General features: G+C 36.7%; 1 long non-coding RNA gene across 2 annotated transcripts; it reads right to left on the reverse strand.

Moving 5' to 3' along the window:
- Positions 1 to 321: 321 nt before the first annotated feature.
- LOC127429173 (uncharacterized) lies at positions 322 to 23,667 on the reverse strand. Of its 2 annotated transcripts, XR_007895236.1 has the most exons (4): positions 23,392 to 23,667; positions 2,627 to 2,854; positions 2,354 to 2,538; positions 322 to 2,255 (listed from the first exon to the last, which is right to left on the reverse strand). It is a non-coding gene; the product is annotated as an uncharacterized LOC127429173 (long non-coding RNA). The 2 variants fall into 2 exon arrangements; XR_007895237.1 differs by having other exon boundaries at positions 322 to 2,538.
- Positions 23,668 to 24,371: the final 704 nt, after the last annotated feature.

Here is a 24,371-nt window from a genome sequence, read left to right on the forward strand (position 1 = left end):
AATTTTTGTGTAATTCATATAATTTTTTGTCTCATTAGTAGCATTTTATATGGTTCTCCCGACAAAATACTAAGTTCAATTCTGTCCAATATCTTTTTTCCCCCACTTTTTATTCTCTTTTATTTTGCTATTGAATGTGGTCTTCATCATGACATCCTTAACATTCTCTAATCTGTGTAGTTATAGAAGGTGACTGCAATCCTTTGACATTGGAAATGCACCTGCCCCATTATCCTCAGACTTTTAATTCATAGTACTATGAATTTTTCGAACATACATGACCAAATGAATTTTGCAATCCCCAACTTTTGGTATCATGTAATACCTTTTACATACATTATGTAAAAGTGATGAATGAAACAGTAATGTTTAAGCACATCTTAAAGGAATAGTTTACCCAAAAATGTCATTCTCTACACTTATGCCATTTCAAACTTGTATGACTTTCTTCCATGGAATACAAACAAAGATATTTTCATGGATAGTGTATATTAAGGAAATGTATTAATACATCACAAGTGAATGGGAACCAAAATATAACTCCTTTTTCACAATAAAAGTTGACATCAGCAGTCTCCTTTGCAATCATGATTTCAAGCTTGATTACATCGCACAGTGCTGTGCCCGTCTGTCAAGCACTAGTTAGTGTAAACAACTTTGAAATCATGATCTTGCACCGAGACAGCAATGGCAAGATGTAGAGTTAAAAAGATTTACATTTTGGTCTGTTCTCACCCAAAACTGATTGGATCAATTCAGAAATCATGGATTAAACCACTCAAGTAATTTTAAATACCCTCATGCTGCCTTTATGTCGGTTTTGGAGCTTGAAAATTTGGTTCCCATTCACTTGCATTGTACAGACAAACGGACATCATATCTCCATCAAAACAGTATTGTTTGAGTTCTGCGGAAGAAAGTAAATGTTACTAAATGTTTAGAGAATTATCAATTTTTGGTTAACTATTCTTTAAAGGTTCCTTTTTAAAAATTACAATGCGCAAGTTCAATATTCCAAAATTGTACATTGTGAACTAATCCCCCATTTACTGTTATTGTTTTACTGCTATTGTTACACCTACTATTAGATTTATACTTTCATTGCAGTTACCGGTACCAGTATATATTTTGCATATTGTTTCAGATTCTCGGGGTATTGGTTTGAAGTTCTCAGATTTATCTTTTGACAAATGTATTACACATGTGGTTTCGAAATCAGGTTATTCCATTTATCAACATTAACAATTGTAATTGTTATAAACTGAATTATACACTACATCAAAAAGTAGAAACACAATCATACACCAAACATATAAATGTTTCACTGCATACATGGTAAAATAAAACCTGAATCATATTTAATTTTATTTCTGTGGATCCTTTGTTCATCTTTGACCTTAGAAATACTGATGAAAACTTTTTTTATAGCATGACCCAGATAGTATGGTATTAACCTGCTGGGGATTCAAAAGCTGTCTACTGTTCTTGGGGAATATCCCTTTGATAAGGCCACAGTCAGGAGGCTAATGGCCAAAGTACATGAACAATTTTTGAGGCAAAGTAGAAAGTAAAAGAAAGTGAAATTTAGTTAATTCAAAATTACACAATTTAACAAAGATTATATCATGCCAGCCAACATCCTACAAAAATCGCAAGTGTGTTCAATATAATCAATATATGCAGGTTTATCACTCTGAGGGTTCTTTACTGGGAAAACAGACATATAGTGCATATCAAAATGAAAAACTTCAGCCATCCTGTAGTGTTTGATACTTTAAGGTAACGTCTGAGATGGTCTCAATTGCCTGCATAATGTTTTGCTGCTGTTGCTGGTGGATCAGATTGATTCTGGGTTGTTCCACAATCACAGCTGGGAAATGTTCATCATCATCAGTCACAGGAAAGCTGTCAATGCCATGTGCCAAAGCATCGTCCAAGCTCTGTGTGATGCAACGATCCTCACCAAACACAATTTTGATGGCTCTGCAGTCTGTTCCCATGTTGGACAGCATGCCTGCACTCCAGATTTGGACTGGTGTTTGATTGTTCTCTGTTCTTATTCTGTGGTGTTTCCATGCATTCCTAAAGAGATACAGTCTGGCAAAAAGACAATTTGCAGGGCGAGTTTGTGAATCTTCCAGTGTAAAATAAGTAGTACAAGTATTGGAGTACATGCAGGAAAACATCTCTCTAAAGCCGCTCTATGCGCTGATTATGGACAGATTCTCTTGTTATGTGACTTCTCCGTTCCAGACCTTGCACAAAATTCATGAAGAGGGCGATTTGTGAATTTTCACCACCATAGTCGGATCGCACTCCATAATGATTTAAAAGCATATAAAGAGCATATTACCTAATCAGTCACATATTTCCATCTATGTGCCATAAACTGTTGGGATGAGGAACATGGTAAACCCTTCTGGCAATGGCACCACTCCATCTGCGTGCAGCCGCAACTGGATTAATTAGTGTCAGAGCTTCTCAGACTCTACACCACTGGACAAACAGACCTTCAGCCAGTAGCAATCCCCTCATGATCTAAGAAAAAAAAAGGAATTTATACATTAATTTAATATGACTGTATGGATACAGATGAATGAATTTGGATTTTCTTTGCCTTACACACCTCACTCCCTGTATTAAGATAGAGACTATTGAAGTCTTCTGAGTTGCTGCATGAGCTCCTCATCAGTCACGTGCCTTTGCCGGTTACGTATAAGGATTCTAAATGACTTCGCTTTCCTATACAGAAAAGAAGAGGAGCAGCCCAGCATCTTAGCCTTCCGCATTATGGAGTATCCCTGATTCATGAGAAACTCTATTTGCTGCTTGGATACATTAATGGCGGGTCTTTCTAAGATAGAAGGATATAAAGAACAATTTAACAATACTTAACACAGAGATGTTGATATATGGCTAGATTAATAGAAGTGTAAAATTTTGAAAATCAAAAGCTTCCTTGGAACAAAGAATCAGCGTTGTCCAGTTTTTTATTCAGTTGATGTGCAAGTTATACGTAGAAAAGTGTTTCCAATAAAATTAATAAAAACATTTTCACATTCAGAATGTTGTAGTAAGTTCCCACTGAATAGACGGACTTACTACAGGTGACATTATTACAGTATAATACTGTACTAAAATAAATTATTTTAGGAAAAAAAATCATTAAAATTCACCAAAATCATATTATCACATTCCAAAGGTTACAGTGGATAGACGGATTTACTACAGGTGAGATTTTTTACAGTATGCCGAATTATACGATTTTTTATTATACGATAATTTTAGAAAATTATCACATTCCAAAGGTTACTCCTAGTTTGATGAATGACTTACTATAGGTGAGAATGTGCCTATAGCTCCTCATATATTGTAAAAGTAATCATTAATTCATTAATTTAATTCAATAAAATCATTAATTTGACAAAATTATATTTTCATATTCCAAATGTTGTAGTAAGTTCCCAGAGGATAGGATGATTTATTACAGGTGATATTATGTCTGCTTATGCAATTATATAAATGCAGTATTCTATTATTTATATTACTCATATTATTATAGATACTGTAATAATCTCACATGTAATAAGTCTGTCAATTCTCTAAGAATTTACTGTAAAAATATAATTTTGGTAAATTTCTGTGATTTTTTCCCCCCTAATATAACTTTTTACTTTAGATTTATATATAACTCACACTGGCCAACTACAATCTTTAAAATGTTTTTGTTTCTGTTTTTTTTTTTTCCTTTTTATTTATTTATTTATTTTATATATATATATATATATATATATATATATATATATATATATATATATATATATGTTTTTTAGGGGTAGACAAATTAAGTCAATATATAAAGGTATATATAGTGGTTTATAGTGAAGAAATCTATGTAGGTTCTTTCTGAACTATTAACAAAACCAGATTTAACTTCAGTCAGTATGCCTGTGTGTCATGTAACAGATTGATGTATACATCTTCACACATTTAACACACTTCCACTGCCTGAAAAATGTGGCATAAAAATCAAAAACTAACCTCAGACATGCAATATGTGTCTTAAATTACTGGTCCGCATACAGTAAATAATATTTGACATATTCAATAGTCAAACTGAACAGCCGATTTAGATTGAAGTTACTAACTGCATTTAAAATCCCGTATTGTGATCTTGTTCGCATAAGATCATTGGTAACTCATATTTGGCCTCAAATCTGTCACAGCGGTTGCACTTTGGAAAGTGCGATTTTGTGTGATTCGTTAAAATTTAAATCTACCAACAGCAATTGTGGGTCAAATTTACACAAATTTGTGGGCATTTATTTAAGCAGACGCGATAACAGTGACGATGGTCTGTGTAATTTGAAGTTCAAGACTTTTTCTATGTCCAATACATCCAAAACAAGCTGACTTCAAAACAAGCTACTTTTTTTTGCTTGTTTAATACATCACTACAACTGTTGTACACAAACATCGAGCAACCCAGCTATATTTATTATGAGAGCATTTGTGTGCAGAACAGGAGAGTTTGGATATTGTATTCTTTTTTGATTGTCAGGTGATGTTTCTATATTGCACTAATTTTCGTGTGCCATCGCAAACCGAGCTGAAATATACTGTAAAGCATCAGACGTCAGACTATTCAAAACTTGCGCATAAGGATTGGTCGTCATTACTGATTGGACTGTACTGTAGAATAACTGGGTCTCTGATTGGCCATTGCCGTTTCATTGCTCAACGTACACGTCTGTGATTGGTTAGAAACTCAACCGCTGCAAAAACACGTTCTAATTAGAAACCATTAACGCAACAGTAGACTTAAATTGAATGCTGTAATCATCAGTTTTCACGATTACATAATCGTGAGAGCCATAATCGTAATCGCAATTAGTTTTTTGATTAATTGTGCAGCCCTAGTAGTTAATATGAAATGATATATGAAATGCACCAATGCAAACAATTCCGAACCTAAGACGGAGTCTTTGACCACTACGGTGCGTGTTGATATTTTTAAGAAAGACAAAGTTAAAACTAGGTCATTTTTAAATGCTTTTCTATACAAATGTCAAGGTTTAATACACACCCCACATTTCTTTAATTCCTCCATTATCTTTTTCCTAAGTATTTCATATTTCTGAGAGCGACAGATTACGTGTTCTACTGATTCTTCTTCTAATCCCCACTCACACAGACCTGATGGATATTTCCCTATTAAAGGCATTGTTTTATTTAACCCAGTGTGTCCTAACCTCAGCCTTGATATGACTGCTTGCTCTCTGGAATTTCTTAATATTTTTTCCATTCTTCCCACGTTTTGCTTTATTTAATATAGATGATGTCCTTTGTATCCGTCATCCCATTGCTTTTGCCAAGCATTCATGATGTTACTCCATATTACTGCTTTAGCTTCCGCTTTACTAAAAGCTACCTCCATAATTGTACCCTGCTTCAAAGCCTGTTTAGCCACTGTGTCCGTCATCTCATTCCCCTCAATGCCCCTATGAGCTGGAATCCACAAAAGCCTGACTCCTTTTTCTTTATGATGTAATCTGAATACAGTTTAATATATTTCATAGAGTATATCAGGTCTGTTTTGGGATGAACAGACTGCAGTGATACCAGCGCTGATAATGAATCTGCACATAATGTGACCCTTTTTAGGTTATTTTTAATTTCTACCCACTAAAATAGCTAACATCTCAACTGTGTATACTGTTAAATGATCCGATGTTCTTTCCTTAAAACTTTTATCTAGATCTGAAATAACAAAAGCTAAACCAGTATTTCCTTTCTTAGGGCCCTTTGATACAACTGTGCATATTGGAATAAATGAATTTTCTTCTGTCTTTCATCAGCTATGTCTCAGTGCTTGAGTTTGTATCACTTCCAGCTTCTTTAATGTTTTTGCTGCTGATCTGTATACTACACTTCCATAATCTATCACTGGTCCTATTAAAGCAACACAAATATCTCTCAAAGCTGGCAATCCACTGACAGATAGACATGGGAACAGAGAGTTGGTGTAATTTATTCTGGAGTATAGCTGGGATGATGGTGTTGAAAGCCGAACTGAAGTCCACAAAAAGGATCCTTGCATATGTCCCTGGTCTGTCCAAATGTTGCAGGATATGATGCAATCCCATGTTGACTGCATCATCCATAGACCTGTTTGCTCGATAAGCAAGGTGGGTATATCTTTCAGACCAAGCCTATACAATCTAGATGGGGTCCAATAGAATTGATGTAAAATCCTGAATTGCATAAGACGAACCCTTGCTTGCAACCTAGATGCAGACTTGACATTTTTTAGAATCCTAGCCCACACTCCCTCCTCCAATACCAAGTTTAGATCTTTCTCCCATAATCTATTGAGAGAAGCCAAAGCTCTGTCCCCCAGACTCTGTATTAGCAGGGAGTAATACACTGATGCCTCATGACCTTTGCCAAAAGCAATAATCACCACTCCCACAGTATCTGCCACTTTACATTTATGCATTTGGCAGACGCTTTTATCCAAAGTGACTTACAGTGCCCTTATTACAGGGACAATCCCCCTGGAGCAACCTGGAGTTAAGTGCCTTGCTCAAAGACACAATGAGGTTAAATTAATGGCTGTGGGGATTGAACCAACAACCTTCTACTTACCTGTTCAGTGCTTTAGTCCACTACACCACCACCACTCTAGGGGGGTGTATGCTACGCCCGAAAATAGTAAATACCTAAAGAATTGAGATCTGGGAATCCCAAAATGTTGAACCATATTTTCAAAGGATCTCAACACTCCACTCTCATATAGGTCACCGAGTGTATTAACTTCCCTCTCAATCCACTCTGTCCAGCAGAAAGGGGATTAATTAATACATAATTTTGGGATCAGCCATATGCTCGAGGCTACATTTAAATAAAGGTCCGAGTTAAACACTCTGGACATTGTTGTCCATACCGAGTGCAAATGTCAGATAATGGGTGTAACTTAACTTCTCCAGTTAGTTTGATAGAAATGCTTTGTAATGGCGAAATAGGGGCAAGAACTTCCTCTTGATAAGTTATAATTGGGAAAAGCCGTTACCGGGCAGTACGCTGTCAGAGCCAAAGCTTCAGTTTTAGACCAATTAACTCTGTATCCCGAGAACTTAGAAATTACAGAAGATAATGGGGAAAGAAGGCAATCCTGCCGGGTGCCCCTATCCAGAGTAAAATAACCTGAAATTAATCCATTTATTTGTACCACCACTACCAGGTTAGGTTAAATTAATATTTAACCAAACCCTAACTTAATCCAACCAATAAAAGTATTCCCGAACCCGTACATTTCAAAAATCTTAAAAAGATAATATCAAACGCCTTTTCAGCGTCAAGTGAGATGGCAGCGACTGAAGTCTGATCATTCGCCATTGACCACATGATATTGATGAAACGCCTAATAAAGAGCTGCGGCCCCGAATAAAACCCACCTGATCTATATGTATAAGAGATGTCATACTTAATCGGTTAGCCCAAATTTTTTACTATTTAAACATCTAGCTGGATCAGGGAAATTGGATGGTATCTCTTATGCTCGCTTGGATCTTTGTCCTTTTTAATAATCAGACTGATCCGGGCTTGCGTCATGGTTGGAGGAAGCTTTCCATTTTTTAAAGATTCCGTATAAACTTCTAGCAAAAGTGGAGCCAGGTCTGTAGCATAAGATCTAAAAAACTCAGCGGCAAAGCCATCTGGCCCCGGAGACTTGCCTACAGGCAAGGCCTTAATTACCTTGCCAAGCTCCTCCAAGTTTATCTCAGAATCAAGATAATTTTTTTGCTCAGCCGTCAGTTTAGGAAGCTCTAATGTTTCCACAAAGTTTCTAATATCTTCATCAGTAGACAAAGACGTGGAACTATAGAGAGCAAGATAAAATTATTTAAAAGCATTATTAATATCAATGGCTGAGGTAAATATTTCACCACCAGCAGATTTCAGCAGAGGGAATGGTAGAAAAAGACTCTCTCTCTGCTTTATATATCTAGCCAAAAGCTTCCCTGCTTTATCCTCTGTTACCCTGAATAGCCAAAATTCCACCTTCAGCGACAAAATAGTATTATATCTGTATCAGTCGGGTCAATTCTCTGAGGCCATCAGACGACATTCGGCGCTTCAGCTCTGCCTCAGCACTTTTAATATTCCCTTCCAACTACACGAGTTCTCGTGCTTTGGAATTTTTGGAGAATGATGCATACTGTATGATCCAGCCCCCAAGAACCGCCTTAAGTGCCTCCCAAGCCATGCCCACAGAGGACACTGAGGACCAGTTGGTCTCAATATAAACATTAATTTCAGCCTTTAACATTTGCAGCCCCCCCCCCCCCAAAGCAGCAGATACTCTAGGAGAGGTGATTACTGCTTTTGGAAAAGGTCATGAGGTATCATGTATTACTCAGTGTTAATTCTGAGTTTGGGAGATGGAGCTTTAACCTCTCTTAAGAGAGTATGGGAGAAAGACTTCAACTTGGTATTGGAGGAGGGAGTGTGAGCTAGGATTCTTAAAAACATTAAGTCTGCATCTAGAGATGCAAGGGTGCGTCTTATGCAATAAAATTTTTTGCATAGATTCTATTGGACCCCCTCTAAATTGTATAGGCTTGGTCATAAAGACACACCCACATGCTGGCAATGCCAATCAGGGGATGGAGATATGGCCCATGTTTTTTGGTGGTATGTTGAGATCCAGAAATTCTGGTTGAAGGTTCAGAATTTTGTGTCTGACGTGGTAGGCACTCGGGTTTCGTTTTGCCCCAGACTTTGGGTTCTGGGCGATGGGGCGGTCATTGATGTGGGGGATAGTCATATAGAGAATTGGGTTCTGACCTGTGTGATGATCGCCAGGCAGGTTATTTTGAGAGGTTGGAGGTCAGCTGGTGCGCCCCCATATCTGGAGTGGTGCACGGAGGTGGGGAGGGTGGCGGCTTATGAGGAGGTGTCATTGGGAAGACGGGGTGGCTTGGATTTGTTTATACAGAAATGGGCAGGTATTTGGAGTTTTTGGCGGGTTCTCGGGTGGGGTGTGGAGAGAGTAGTGTAATATAGTTAGTATAATTATGTGTGTGTATGTATGTATGTGCATGTATGTAATATATATTATATATATGTGTTTTTTTTTTTTTTTTGTGATTTTTAAAAAAAATATATTTATTTATGTTTGACCACAGGATTGTTTTTTTTGGGGGGGGGGGGCGGGGTTGGGGAGGGGGGTTGTGGGGTATAAATGTTGTTTTTATATATATATATGTTTTGCATCTTGTTATTGTATGATTTAATATTAATAATTAAAAAAATAATTATAAAATAAATGTTAAAATAAAATAAAAAAATTTTAATTACAAAAAGAAAATCACCAAATGGCTTACTCGATTGTTTTTATGTAGGACAGTGCTTGCTGTGAATGATGATGACTCCAGATAATCGATCCGTTTCTCGACGTCCGACAATCTGGTAATCAACTCAGAGAATTTTGTCTCCATGGAAGTGATCGATCGACGTATCAGAGCAAGATCCTCCAAGTCTGCAACGACCCTCGTCAGCATTGCTGACACATTCATCAATTCACGCCAAATTTCTTTCAGTTCACCATCCAAATTGAGTCCGGGGCTTTCGGCCTGCCGATGCGGGGAATCAGCTTGAGCACGTAAGTGTCTTTTAATTTTTCCAGAGCCCGAGGATTTTGCATTTTTTTACATATTGTCTTCCTAGAACAGTTAAGAATCAGAGTGTATTGAATCTCACTGGTTTATGACACAAATAGTATTAAAATTAGCAAAGTGCGCAGAGCTCACCATTCACACGTCCGCTCCTCGCATGGCGTCACCTGACTCCCCGAAAGATGCGTTTCTTGAGGAAACACTATATTATATTTCTTATGTTTAAGAAAAGAAGTTTAAGTTTAAGTTTAAGAACCTTCCTTTTTATGGGGTGCACAAATTTTGTGAGACAGAATTACACACTAGACAATAACCTATAAAACAAACTCCAGCCAATATGAGGCATAAGTACAAAGGGCATGCAGATTCATCCACATAACTGTCCTGAAGGTGAAGGTTCCTCCACAAAACAAGCTCCAGCCTCTAGCGGAACCAGCAAAAAATAAAATAAAATAAAAAAATAAAAAAATAAAAAAAAGTAAGAAAAAGGCCATTCATTTTCCTCGGGCAGTCAATCGAGTGTTCAGTGAGCCGGCTGTTACATGAGTGTAACACATGCCCTAATCACTCTAATGATTTGCAAGAAATATTCCACAAAACAAACTATACAATAGGAGGCATAAGCACAAAGAACATGCAGATTCATCCACAAACTGTCCCGAAGGAGTGTTATTCCACAAAACAAATAGTTTTTTAAAAGTGTATTTATGTCTCTAGAGCCCGAGGATTTTGAATTCTTTGACATGTTGTCTTTCTAGAACAGTTAAGAATCAGAGTGTATCGAATCTCACCGGTTTATAACATAAAAAGTATTAAAACTAGCAAAGTGGGCAGAGCTCGCCGTTCACACGTCTGACCCTCTCATGGCGCCACGCGACTCCCCTCTCATACTTTCTTAGAGTATTATTTATTCCCACCCATTGGTCAATTTGGCCTGTCTACTTGCTCTCCACAAAAATAAAAAAATTAAAAATTGCACTGTTGCATGATCAGCTCTACCACTAGACCAACTGGCCTTTCAATCAAAAAGGGATCAATAATTGTATAAACATTTTTCAAGCTATTGTTTTTAATAAATAAATAAAAGTAATGAAAGAGGATAGGCATATAATTGACATATATCAGCCTATGATGCTTTAATGTTGCAAATAAAATAATTCCACTTCTGATTTACTGCTCTGACAAGTGTAGAGCAGTTCCCATTCAAACCAATGTCCTACGTTAACATGGGCAACGATGTTACCTTGTGAAACCATGTACAGTCGTTCTTAAACTGTCACAAATTCATTTGAACTTACATCGATCATACAAAGCGGGTTAATAATGATACCAAACATTTTTTATAATGTGCAAAACATCTTTTCTTTGTTCCTTGGCAAATAATTATTTGCACTGGGCACACAGCTATACACATGCCAATAGCTCGATGGAACCAGTCAAAACTACAAAAAAATATTATATAATCATCAGAGAAAAAGCATAAAGAAATAAATATATAAAACGGACTCCTCTTTCTTTAAGAAATAGTGTGGCGACATTAGTAAGACAGGTGGATATCAGTATAGACGACAGGAGTTCAAATCCATCATTTGCCAATTTAATTCTTCTCCCCATATTCATTCCAGTAAGTGAAGACAGACAGTGGCTGTATGCCACTGTAGAGTTTAATGTTTTAAATAAAACTGAAAACAAAATGTGTAAATAAAATCTCTATGGGAAGTGTGATATAACTGAAAGTAAACACTATGTACTCGCAGTGATCGGGGGGCTCACTAAACATTGGACAAGGCTTTGGTTTAGGTTGGGCAAGAGAAGAGTTGGTTTAGGTAGGGCACTTGGGTGGCGGCTTTCTTCAGCAGCTTGGCATCTCATGGGCCGGCTGAGAGCGAGGGTCGTGCTGTGCACATGGGAAGAGAACAGTTTCTCTCTAATGTGAAAAAAGCAGGTGTGTTTCGTCCTGCTGCCAGCAATGTATTTAAGCTCCGTCACAATACTACATGCACTGAATATGTTGTTATATTATGTACTGCTTTAGTATACACTATAATACACTGCTGTGCAAACAGTTTCTGCCACAGTTTACACCAGGGTGCAAATAGCATATGCCACTATTCTCAATAAGTGTAAATAGCATCTACCTTACCTTAATTTGGCTATTTATTTATTTTGTATTTGTTTGCACTGTCTTGGAATTTCAGTAAAGTAAATTATACATTTATGCGGTCGCGTGGCGCCGTGCGAGGAGCAGACATATGAGCGGTGAGCTCTGTGCACTTTGCTATTTGTGTCATAAACCGGTGAGATTCGATACACCCTAATTCTTAACTGTTCTAGGAAGACAATATGTAAAAAAATTCAAAATCCTTGGGCTCTGGAGACATTAAAAGACACTTACGTGCTCAAGCTGATTCCCCGCAGTGGCAGGCCGGAAGTCCCGGATTCAGTTCCAGCGTGAATTGATGAACGTGTCGGCAATGCTGATGAAGGTTATTGCAGACTTGGAGGATTTGGCTGTAATATGTTGATCGATTACTTCTATGTTGGTTGTCGGATGTCGAAAAATGGATCGATTATCTAGAATCATCAGAGAGGGAATTAGCTGCTAATCAACTAGTGACCAAGACAGACTTGCAACGCGTTTGGGAAAAACTGGATTTGGAGAATCGTAATCGGTGAAACAACGTCCGACTTGTTGGAATTCCTGAGCATGAGGAAGACAGAGATATGGTGAAATTCCTAGACGGGCTCATCCCGAGTCTGCTCAACATAAGTTGGAAATCGAGCGAGCTCACAGAGTCCCGTCTCGGAGATCGGCTGAGGGAGACAATCTGGCCATTTGGAGACTGGCCAAATTTCTGAGATCATCTGATAAAGATCTTGTGTTACATGAGGCGAGGAGCAAAGGAAAGCTTTCTTGGAAGATCCACAGCATTTTCTTGTCCCCAGACTTTGTGAATTCGACAAGAGAGAAATGTGAACGATTCAGGAAGTGCAAGAAACTCTTACATCAATAGAAGGTCGCTTTTGCTCTGATGTTTCCGGCCAAACTGAGAAAAGATACTAAGGATGGACGTAGAGAATTTACATGCCCACAGCAAGCACTGTTCTTCATAAAAACATTGGAGTGAGTAAGCCATTTGGTGATTTTCAAGTTGCTGCCTAGTGGACAGACTCATTGAACATAAACTCGACTGCCCAAGGAAGCTGGTTCCGCCTAGCAGCTGGAGTTTGTTTTATGTAATGTAATTTCTTCGGGACAGCTTGTGGATGAATCTGCTCATTTTGGGTGCTTATGCCTCCTGTTGGCTGGAGTTGTTTTTGTTGAATATTTCTGTCAGGACATTGGAGTGAGTTTGACTGCCGGAAGAACTGAAGAGCCATTTTTTTTTTTTTTTTTTTTTTTTTTTTGCTGGTTCTGCTAGCGGCTGGAGCTTGTTTTGTGGAGGAAACTACACCTTCGAGACAATTAAGTGGATGAATCTACATGTTTTTTTGTTTTTGTTTTGTTTATTCCGCTTATGGGCTGGAGTTTGTTTTTTAGATTATCTTTAGTTGTGTAATTCTGTCTTACAAATTTTTGTATGGAAGCACCGGCCTTGAGCAATCCGACGGCAAAGTTGTCGCGGGGGCTCTCGTAGCCGTACATGGAGTTTAGAGGGATGGACGCCGGTTGGCGCTGTCATGCGCGGAGTTAATGGGCACGTTTTTCTTTTTTCTGTTTGTTTTGTTCTGGGGAAAGTTCTGGGGTTGATTGTTGCACTAATGTTGGAATGTGGTCTTTCTAATTTTAGTTTTGACACACAATCTATTTTTTCTTATATGTCAAAATGTCAAATGTTATATGAGTGGATTGTCTCTCTCCACGTGGAATATGAATGGGTTGGGGCACCCCATAAAAAGAAGGAAGGTTATTTCTTTTCTTAAATGTAAGAAATATGATATTGTGTTTCTTCAAGAAACGCATCTTTCCCCGCAGGAAGCTGAAAATTTGGGAAGATATGGGGTGGACATGTTTTCTTTAGTGCTGGCTCAAGTAAGAGCAGGGGAGTCATTACATTGATAAGTAAATATCTATTATTATTATTTTTATATCTATCTATCTATCTATCTATCTATCTATCTATCATATATATATATATATATATATATATATATATATATATATATATATATATATATATTTTATCTGCGTGTGTACTCGGACTTTGGCCACAGGGATGTTTGTTGGGGGTGGGGTTGGGGATCGGGAGGGGGGAAGGGAAACAATGTGTCATGAATTCCCTGTTTTTTGCTTAGACTTTTATGTTGAAATTCTTGTTTAGTTCCTGTTTCCTGTTAGTTTTGTAGTGCTTTGTAGTTTCATTTTATGATTGGTTTTCCCCTGATTGTTTCCCCAGGTATTCCTCATTCCCTTGTTTGCCCCTGTGTATTTAAGTCCTTGTTTTTCCTGTTTTCTTTGTCAGTATTCACATGTGTTGTCATGTTCTGTGTCTGGTTTCCCATGTTTTGTATAGTTTCATTCTGAGTACTTTATCTTTTTGTGTTCCATTAAAAGCTGCATTTAGATCCTCATTCCTCGCCTGCCTCATCACACAATGGGGTTTAATGGTTGACTCTGTATGTGAATGTTTGGCTTTGTTATGTGTCATGTTGAGAAAAAATATACTTCTGAAGATGTTATATTTGATAATAAACAATAGTTGATAGTTTTTCATTTTTAAGCTTTATACTTAAAAAAAAAAAAAAAAAAAAAAAAAAATGTTCTTGTTTGTTTGCACAGTTTAAGCTTGCTTAGGTATTTATGTTGGATGTGTTTGGTTTCGGTGTACCAGTAGGTAGGGGAGCCCATTTTGAAAATCTGCATAGAGCCCCAAAAAATGCCAGGGCAGGCCCTGAAAAGTTGCTTTGGGTAGACAAATGGTGCAGCCAAATGACAGTGATAATTAAGCTTTGCACATTAAATGCGCATAATTATTAAGATAACGTGCAAGTGTATCTAAAACAAGAGTTCCGTATCTATAATCTAAAAGAGACTTGAAGAATTTCTGACACGTAATGAATATAAATAAGGCTAAATAAGGATAAAACTAGGAAAACAATAAAATACAAAATATACAGTACAGTCTTATTATTTACTTATTTTGCATTATTTTCTTTATGCTATTTGTCATGTCAGTAAGTACATTAAAACTTAAACCAAAGACGCACATGGAATGTATTAGAGGTCGATCTGTAGTCCAGAAGGTGGCAGTCTAATATCAAAAGATATATAGAGGCCTTTTTCAGCACATCAAGATTACATAGTAACTCCAATGTAACACCAAATCTAATTGTGTTGATTAGGTAGAGGAGTGATTAAAGAGTGTGATTGACTAAGGTGCAGACCATTTTTATTATATTCCATTTTTATGAGCTCGTCTAATAGTTTCAAATGTGGAATCAATGTACAGTACCACTCTATGATAGCTTTCAAGAATTACACTAAAAACATTAAATAATGCTTAAAAGATTTACTATATCTACACTACTCTTTCCTTTCATAAAGAGACCAGTCCAGAACTGCAGTTTAGCATTTTCCATCATCTGCTGTTTTTATCCTGACCATTAGTTTGGGTAGAATTGATAGCTAGTGTAACCAAAGAAATTTTTATGGCAATTTAACCTCAAACCAAAGAGGCCATTTGCTGTCAGAAAGTGAATCTGGCCGGCAGAGTGTGCTATGTACTTTGCAAATATACTGTATATGTTCAGAAAATAAAATAAAAAATATGCTCAATAGTCATAGTCATCCACTTTAATGTTTGTGTCAGCTCTCAAATACAGTATGCTATTTAGCTCAAGTTCAGTCAAACATATCTTGACCATATGTTTTATACATCTTTTTTTATGTATAATAGTTAGTTACTAGATAGATGCTTCTTGTTGTTGTTCTTACTGGTCGTGACATCTTACACAATTACACAAATTGCATTTTACTTTTAACAAATGTGTCATCTTTTTTTGACTCAGTTAAATTAATGACAATACTTCCTCATAACAAATGCTTTGTGAGGCAGTCTAGAATGATAGCAGGTGTGGCCCTCTCTTTGATACCTATTTAGAGACAAACAGGAACCTTGTTTAAGAGCCTGCATAAAGAGTTTTTCTTTTCTTTTTATTTTTGCAAGGAATGCCTTATTTATTTATTTTTAAATCTAAATGATAATTACTATAAATAACCAATGCATCTCTTTAAACCTACAAAAAACCTTGTAAACCTGTGATGCACTGCATTGTAATCCATTAAGTATTTTTAACAAAACTTCTAAAAATACTTTCATTTTACTATGAAAAGGCTTCAGGGGAACTGCAAACTGTATGTATTTTCTAAAAAAAAAGCCTATTGATTAATTGACTACAATAATTTTATGTGATATTTAAAATTTCAACTAACATTATATCAAGTCTTTTTTTGGCAACTCTTGAACTTTCAATACAAACCTGGGCCCATATTCACAAAGATTTTGATCTTACTAATAGGAGTTCTCCAAAGAGTTCCTAGCGATGCGTTTTTGCTTAAAACCTATTCATAAAACCGCTAAGAGCAAGTTTTACTAAGGAAATCTTAAGATAAGTCAAAGGCGGAGTTGACCTCTTTGCTAAGGATGACATCACATTTTACGAGCATGCTCTTTTAAATCGCCCACAGTGATTGGTAGACAGGGAACCACTATTTTTAAGTGAAGACAGACAAAGATAGATAGATAGATTGTTTTTTTTTTTTGGTTGATGAACATTTCTTCATCCTTCATCCAATACCCCACGATGGCTGTGAATACCACCTTTTTTTCTCTGCAGCTAGCGCGCATACATGAGCAAACATACGCTATGAATTGTCGGACGGTGTGCAGTCTGGAGAGGGCATATAGAGTTTGATAGATTATTGTGCTGATGAATAACAGAAATTCCCAATTCATTGGAGCTACACAGTTTAATTTTGATGTGGCCAGGGAGCGCAGAATTGTCAAAACCTTTATTTCTGGTGTTGTTTCAGTTTGTGGGAGAGGAAACTGCACCTCTAATTAAGTTTACCATAAAGAAAACACCCTCACGATTCAGTCGATACCTTTTTTAAAGGGTCAATGTCAATATTATAATATTTACAATTACAATTACTTAAAATATATTATTATTAATATACTTTGACTCAATGTGATGCACATTTTGGAAAATTCCTTTAACCCAGTAACCACCAGCATTGACTGGTTAATAACTGGATAACAGATAAGCCATGAATCAAACACATGACCAAAGGCATGACAAAGGTCTGTACTGGCTGAAAAAAACAGGCTCACATGACAGATGTGCATATTTAGCAATAGTTATTACACAAACATCTGAATGAACAATCCTATATTTCCTACTTATTTTGAATGGATCGCTTGCATGACAAATTAACCTGAGCCGATAACTTTTGCCAGTTTAACAATGGAAAAAGAAAAACAGCCTACCCACATATTGTGGCGCTGGGCAATCCTAATCATTTTTGTTTAGAAAAATCAACATATCTACATGGGCAGGGGAAAAACACTGACATCCCACCACCCCTCCTGTCTCCCATATGAGGCTGTAAACATATGCTCTTAGATGTAGAGGTTTGCAGATGTTTGTTTTTTTTTTATATGGTACCACATTGTACTCGTGCTACTACTTTAAAGCCCTATTTTACAATTTGCTTTGGAACATGTCGTCTTCACGGACGAAATGAACCCACAGTGCATGCTTAATATTTCCTTGTCTTTCAGACTGAGAAAGACAGTGATTTATGTGTTAACAGCGCCCTGTGTACATAACATGCCAGTAACTGAATTACAGTCCTTAAGTCCACACTGTAAACCTGAATAAGGTAATCAGTTACATCATTTTTTTTAAGTTAATAAATTCATAATTTAAGTAAGTGGAACTGTCAGGTTTTGATTTTGTACTACTTATGTATGCTAATTGCGCTTAACTTGAAAAACTGAGTAAACTAACTCATACATTTTGATGGCACTTAACTTTAAATTTGGAGTAAAACACCAGTTATTTCCATCACTTTATACACCCAAGTTATGTCTGAATAGTGACTTGCTTAATAATGGATAAAACAGTAAGTAAGATACACACTTGCTATCGGTCCTCAACCTAAGCTCAAGCACCACTCTTCACCGTAATGGTAACCCCCAAAACTCCAACATAACAGAAACTCTTCTAAATGGCAACATAACAAAACATTAAACACTAACAAGTTTCCCCCTTTGCATTCATGTTGCAAAAACACATAAAATAACACTTAATTTTAACATTTACTTTCCCTATCTAGTCCCATGCAAAGCATGCTGGGAACAAGAAATGTCCCTGCCCAATTTGAGTTACCAAACAAAACAAAAAATAAGTTCATTAAACTCAAAACAATAAAACAGTTCAGGTTACTTAAAAGGTGTCAGTTTCGTGAACTCAAACGAAAGAGAAAGTTCTAAATACTCATCAAGATTCATTCTTTTGAACTAATTTGAATTATTTAATTTTTCCATATTCAATACATTTAATTACTTTGAGCATTGGGGTTTACCGTGCACAATGGTTAGCGGCTACATATACTTTGTATCAAACTTTGTTTGCAAACAAAACAGCACTGACAATGCAATACTACCATACTACTCTTACTATTTCTGCCATAGACAGATATTTGCAGAAGTTGTACGAGTAGTATGGGTAGTATCCGAACACAGCTAGTGACAGAGGCAAGAAAGTATTTCCTCTTCTTATGAAGTTGGAGGTTGGCAAGCCAGCTGATGGTGCATTACCGCCTCCTACGGAGCTGGTGTTTGGAGCATCACAGGTAAGTCTTTCAGTGGAGTCAATATTATCATATTTTTGGCCATATCACTCATTCCTAACATCAAGTAGCATTTATTTAAAAGAAAGATACCACAAGCACATTTTCAAGCAAAGCATTTCACAAGAAGTTTGTTAGATTTTAAATGGTAAAACAATAGACAGTGTTCAAAATTAAGTAAAAAGGTATTGTGACACTTTCTGGTTGTCAGAGGTTAGTGAAACATGTCCATAATTAATGTGATGAACTACGCCTGTGGTTACTCTGCAAGGATGGTAGTGTTGTCATGATGCTATTATTTTAGTAGTCGCTTCTGACACCAGTAAAAGTTCATGATTCTCTATACTAATTTCAATACCACAGAAAAAATAGGTAATATGCTATTGAACACACTTCTTTAGCTTATTAAAATGTTAAATTTCAATGTTAACAATAAATTAAAACAATAGCATGTTTCCTTTGTTTCTCAATTAAGTAAACACTGCAAGTTTAAGTAGGACCTTATGAAATCAGTTTTATTTTTTTCTAAATTCAATTAATTGTTTTTCCCCCAATTCCATGTTTTCCAAGTTCTTTTTATTCAGAATTCCATATTTTCAAGTTTAATTCAGTTTCTTCATGAAAACTGTCTGATCAAATGATCAAATCAAAATAGAACAGTTACTTTTCACCAAAACTTTCACAAAAAAATAGAATAAAAAAATTATATATACAGGTGCATCTCAATAAATTAGAATATCGTGGAAAAGTTCATTTATTTCAGTAATTCAACTCAAATTGTGAAACTCGTGTATTAAATAAATTCAATGCACACAGACTGAAGTAGTTTAAGTCTTTGGTTCTTTTAATTGTGATGATTTTGGCTCACATTTAACAAAAACCCACCAATTCACTATCTCAAAAAATTAGAATATGGTGACATGCCAATCTGCTAATCAACTCAAAACACCTGCAAAGGTTTCCTGAGCCTTCAAAATGGTCTCTCAGTTTGGTTCACTAGGCTACACAATCATGGGGAAGACTGCTGAGCTGACAGTTGTCCAGAAGACAATCATTGACACTCTTCACAAGGAGGGTAAGCCACAAACATTTATTGCCAAAGAAGCTGGCTGTTCACAGAGTGCTGTATCCAAGCATGTTAACAGAAAGTTGAGTGGAAGGAAAAAGTGTGGAAGAAAAAGATGCACGACCAACCAAGACAACCGCAGCCTTATGATTGTCAAGCAAAATCGATTCAAGAATTTGGGTGAACTTCACAAGGAATGGACTGAGGCTGGGGTCAAGGCATCAAGAGCCACCACACACAGACACTACAGTTGTCGTATTCCTCTTGTTAAGCCACTCCTGAACCACAGACAACGTCAGAGGTGTCTTACCTGGGCTAAGGAGAAGAAGAACTGGACTGTTGCCCAGTGTTCCAAAGTCCTCTTTTCAGATGAGAGCAAGTTTTGTATTTCATTTGGAAACCAAGGTCCTAGAGTCTGGAGGAAGGGTGGAGAAGCTCATAGCCCAAGTTGCTTGAAGTCCAGTGTTAAGTTTCCACAGTCTGTGATGATTTGAGGTGCAATGTCATCTGCTGGTGTTGGTCCATTGTGTTTTTTGAAAACCAAAGTCACTGCACCCGTTTACCAAGAAATTTTGGAGCACTTCATGCTTCCTTCTGCTGACCAGCTTTTTAAAGATGCTGATTTCATTTTCAGCAGGATTTGGCACCTGCCCACACTGCCAAAAGCATCAAAAGTTGGTTAAATGACCATGGTGTCGGTGTGCTTGACTGGCCAGCAAACTCACCAGACCTGAACCCCATAGAGAATCTATGGGGTACTGTCAAGAGGAAAATGAGAAACAAGAGACCAAAAAATGCAGATGAGCTGAAGGCCACTGTCAAAGAAACCTGGGCTTCCATACCACCTCAGCAGTGCCACAAACTGATCACCTCCATGCCACGCCGAATTGAGGCAGTAATTAAAGCAAAAGGAGCCCCTACCAAGTATTGAGTACATATACAGTAAATGAACATACTTTCCAGAAGGCCAACAATTCACTAAAAATGTTTTTTTTATTGGTCTTATGATGTATTCTAATTTTTTGAGATAGTGAATTGGTGGGTTTTTGTTAAATGTGAGCCAAAATCATCACAATTAAAAGAACCAAAGACTTAAACTACTTCAGTCTGTGTGCACTGAATTTATTTAATACACGAGTTTCACAATTTGAGTTGAATTACTGAAATAAATGAACTTTTCCACGACATTCTAATTTATTGAGATGCACCTGTATATATACACACTACCGGTCAAAAGTTTTGAAACACTTGACTGAAACGTTTCTCATGATCTTAAAAATCTTTTGATCTGAAGTCGTATGCTTAAAAGTTTGAAATTAGTTTTGTAGACAAAAATATAATTGTGCCACCATATTAATTTATTTCATTATAAAACTAACATTTAATTTAAAATAAAAAGTTTTTGAAATTGATGACTTGGACCAAATAATGAAGAAAAGCAGCCAATAAGTGCCCAACATAGATGGGAACTCCTTCAAAACTGTTTAAAAAACATCCCAGGGTGATACCTCAAGAAGCTGGTTGAGAAAATGTCAGGAGTACATGTCTGCAAATTCTAGGCAAAGGGTGAGTACTTTGAAGATGCTAAAATACAACACAGTTTTGATTTATTTTGGATTTTGTTTAGTCACAACATAATTCCCATAGTTCCATTTATGTTATTCCATAGTTTTGATAACTTTACTACTATTCTAAAATTATAAATTATAATAAAGAATAAGTGTTTCAAAACTTTTGACCGGTAGTGTGTGTGTGTGTGTGTGTGTATATATATATATGTGTGTGTGTGTGTGTGTGTGTGTGTGTTTTAGTAAAGATCCTCACAGCATAATCTAAAACATAACATTAGTCTTATTTTGTCAAATATTGTGCTGCATAACAGAGCATCTCTATAAAAATGAAAAACTTGATGAAAACTTCTTTTCAGTACAACAGCACTCTTGCATGTGAGATATATTTTATATCACAATATTTCATCTGATATCGATATTTATCACGATATACACTTCATACCATTATAGGGGCGGAACTGCATTCTACATGTTTGTTAGACCTCAAGAATGAATTAAACATAAACAAACTTTTTGATGTAATTTGGCCAATTTCATCATCTTTAGCTGACGTTTGACTCCACTGAGACTTTCTTGTGAAGTTCCACAGTCTAGCTCAGTCGGTGGCGCATACCTTCCAACATCGGATTGTGAAAAAAGGGAGATTTTGGTGTGGGGTTGGTGTGGTACGTGGTTAGAATGTGCGAGGAATGGCAGCTGGTGAAGTTTCTGGGCCCCCCTAGGGTAAGATTGTGCCCTCGTTGGGAGTAGGTGCACTATGCAGCCTCCGTAATATACGTATAGGGAGCAGCAGTACCAGACAGTAATACTACATTGAAAATGTAGAAATGTATTCAGATAGTCCCTTATCACATCCTTGACCGTTTTAACAATAAATGCTTTTTGAGTTATTATTAATAAAAAGTGTATATCCTTATATGCTGAGAACTTTCTTGACCCATGACTTATAAAAACCTGTGCTTCTTGTCTTTATGACTCAGTGATTGTATTCAAACATTGTTAGATCTGTGTAATTTTGTACATCTTATTGAACATTTAACCTTTTTTTCAATAAAAATATCCACTGTTTTAGCACAATGTGTGGTCCAAAGGAAAGGTCCTTTCAGGCGGTCCTTTACCACACCCTTCACAGCATTAGCACATTTCAGCACACGATCTCAGGAAACCTAACAACAGCTATCATATTAAATCAAAGTGGTTCATTTAGAATAGGGTTCCAAAGGATGCCAGGGGGCGCTGAGAGCAAATCAGTAGAGAGGGGGGCGTTAGGTCACAAATTTATTTATCAGTCATATTGATCATTTGTTGGGTTGGAGAAACATCAATAGGCATGCGCTCCAAAAGTGAAACTAAACATACCCGGACCTGGTCAGCGAGAGCAGAGCAGAGCACGCGAGCGTGGCAGATACTCGCGCCTCACGGACGATCTCAAGGTTTCCGCGCAGCTCTGATCATCAAATGCGCAGCGCGGGGTCACGGATATTTTAATTTTTTTTTGTTTGTTTGTTTGTTTTTTTTTTTTGTTTTTTGTTTTTTTGTTTGTTTTTTTGTTTTTGGAGAACACAAAGTCTCAACTTTTAGTTTTTTTAGAAGATAAAAAGAGCTAGAATCATTTAAATCATTTATCATTTAAGCTGACTGTATGTTCAAAGTGGCACAATCACATTAACAGAATGTCTTTTAGATCTATCCTCACTACCGCATGCATAGTTCCACATGTAGCTTTGTTCACAAATTTTTATGACTTCTTGTTGAATGCGTGTGATGTGGAATTCACAGTCCCTGTAGCTTCCTCTTAGAAACAGTTACAGTTGTATGTTTGAGTTTCATTCATTAAAAGGTTAAGTAAAAATATAAAGCTTTTAATCAAAGCCTTAACAATGCTCAAAAGGGTGGAAATCAAGGTTATCAGGGCTGATGTCAGCAGTAATGGATGGAGAAAAAACAAGTACATTTCATGCTTTTAGCAGCCTGGCAAAAAAAAAAAAAAATAAAATAAAAAAATAAATAAATAAATAAAAATAAATTAAAAAAAAAACCATTCACCAGAAAAAGATGTAGTACAATGTAATGAAATGTTTGTGATCAAAATGTTTCTTGAAAAAAAATATATATATATTTTTTCAGAATACATGGATGTTTTTGAATGGCCGTTAATGGGAAACATGCTCTTAGAGGGTTAGTTCATATGAAAATGAAAATGATCTCATCACTTACCTACCCTCATACCATCCCAGATGTGTATGACTTTCTTTTTTCTGCTGAATACAACCACAGATTTTTAGAAGAATATCTCAGCTCTGTTGGTCAATTCAGTGCAAGTAATTGGTGACCAGAACACTGAAGCTAAAAGCATCTTAAGTCATCATAAATGAAATCCATACAACTCGGTCAATGTCTTCTGAAGCCATTAAATCGGTTTTGGATGAATACAGACCAAAATAAAACTAATTTTTTACAATAAATCTTGACAGTAGTCTCCTTGGCAATCATGATCTCAATCTCAGTTACACTTCCTATAGCGCAATCTAGCGCTCTGTGCATGCGTCAAGCATAGGAGGTAGGGCTGGGCGATATATAGAATATTAACAATATAATCGCCATGATTTTGCTGACTATATAAAATTAAGCAATATCATGTATATCGCTATGAATTTATGCTTTCATTTGAAATGCTCTCTATTTTGCCATTTAGTTTTATAAAGAGCATCAGTTGACTAATTTCACAATCCTTCAAGGCTGCACAATTAATCAAAATAACATCAAAATGGCTTTATGGTCATATGTGGTTATTAAACTGCAAAAGGCTGCGGTGAAAGATAGATAAGCATGTCTGTGTATGCTCATGGGCTCGTGTTTTTTTTTTTTTTCTCCCCAATTTGGAATGCCCAATTCCCAATTCCCAATCCCACAAGTCCTGATGGTGGCGTAGTGACTTGCCTCAACCCGGGTGGCGGAGGACGAATCTCAGTTGCCTCCACATCTGAGAATATCAACCCATGCATCAAGTGCCTTGTTGAGCGAATTACAGCGGAGACATAGCATGTGTAGAGGTTTCACAGCACTCTCCACGGCATCCACGCACAACTCACCATGTGCCCCACCGAGAGCGAACCACATTATAGCGACCATGAGGATGTTACCCCAGGTGACTCTACCCTCCCTAGCAACCGGGCCAGTTTGGTTGCTTAGGAGAC

The sequence above is a fragment of the Myxocyprinus asiaticus genome, chromosome 38, assembly GCF_019703515.2.
Source record: "Myxocyprinus asiaticus isolate MX2 ecotype Aquarium Trade chromosome 38, UBuf_Myxa_2, whole genome shotgun sequence".
Lineage (NCBI taxonomy): Eukaryota > Metazoa > Chordata > Actinopteri > Cypriniformes > Catostomidae > Myxocyprinus > Myxocyprinus asiaticus.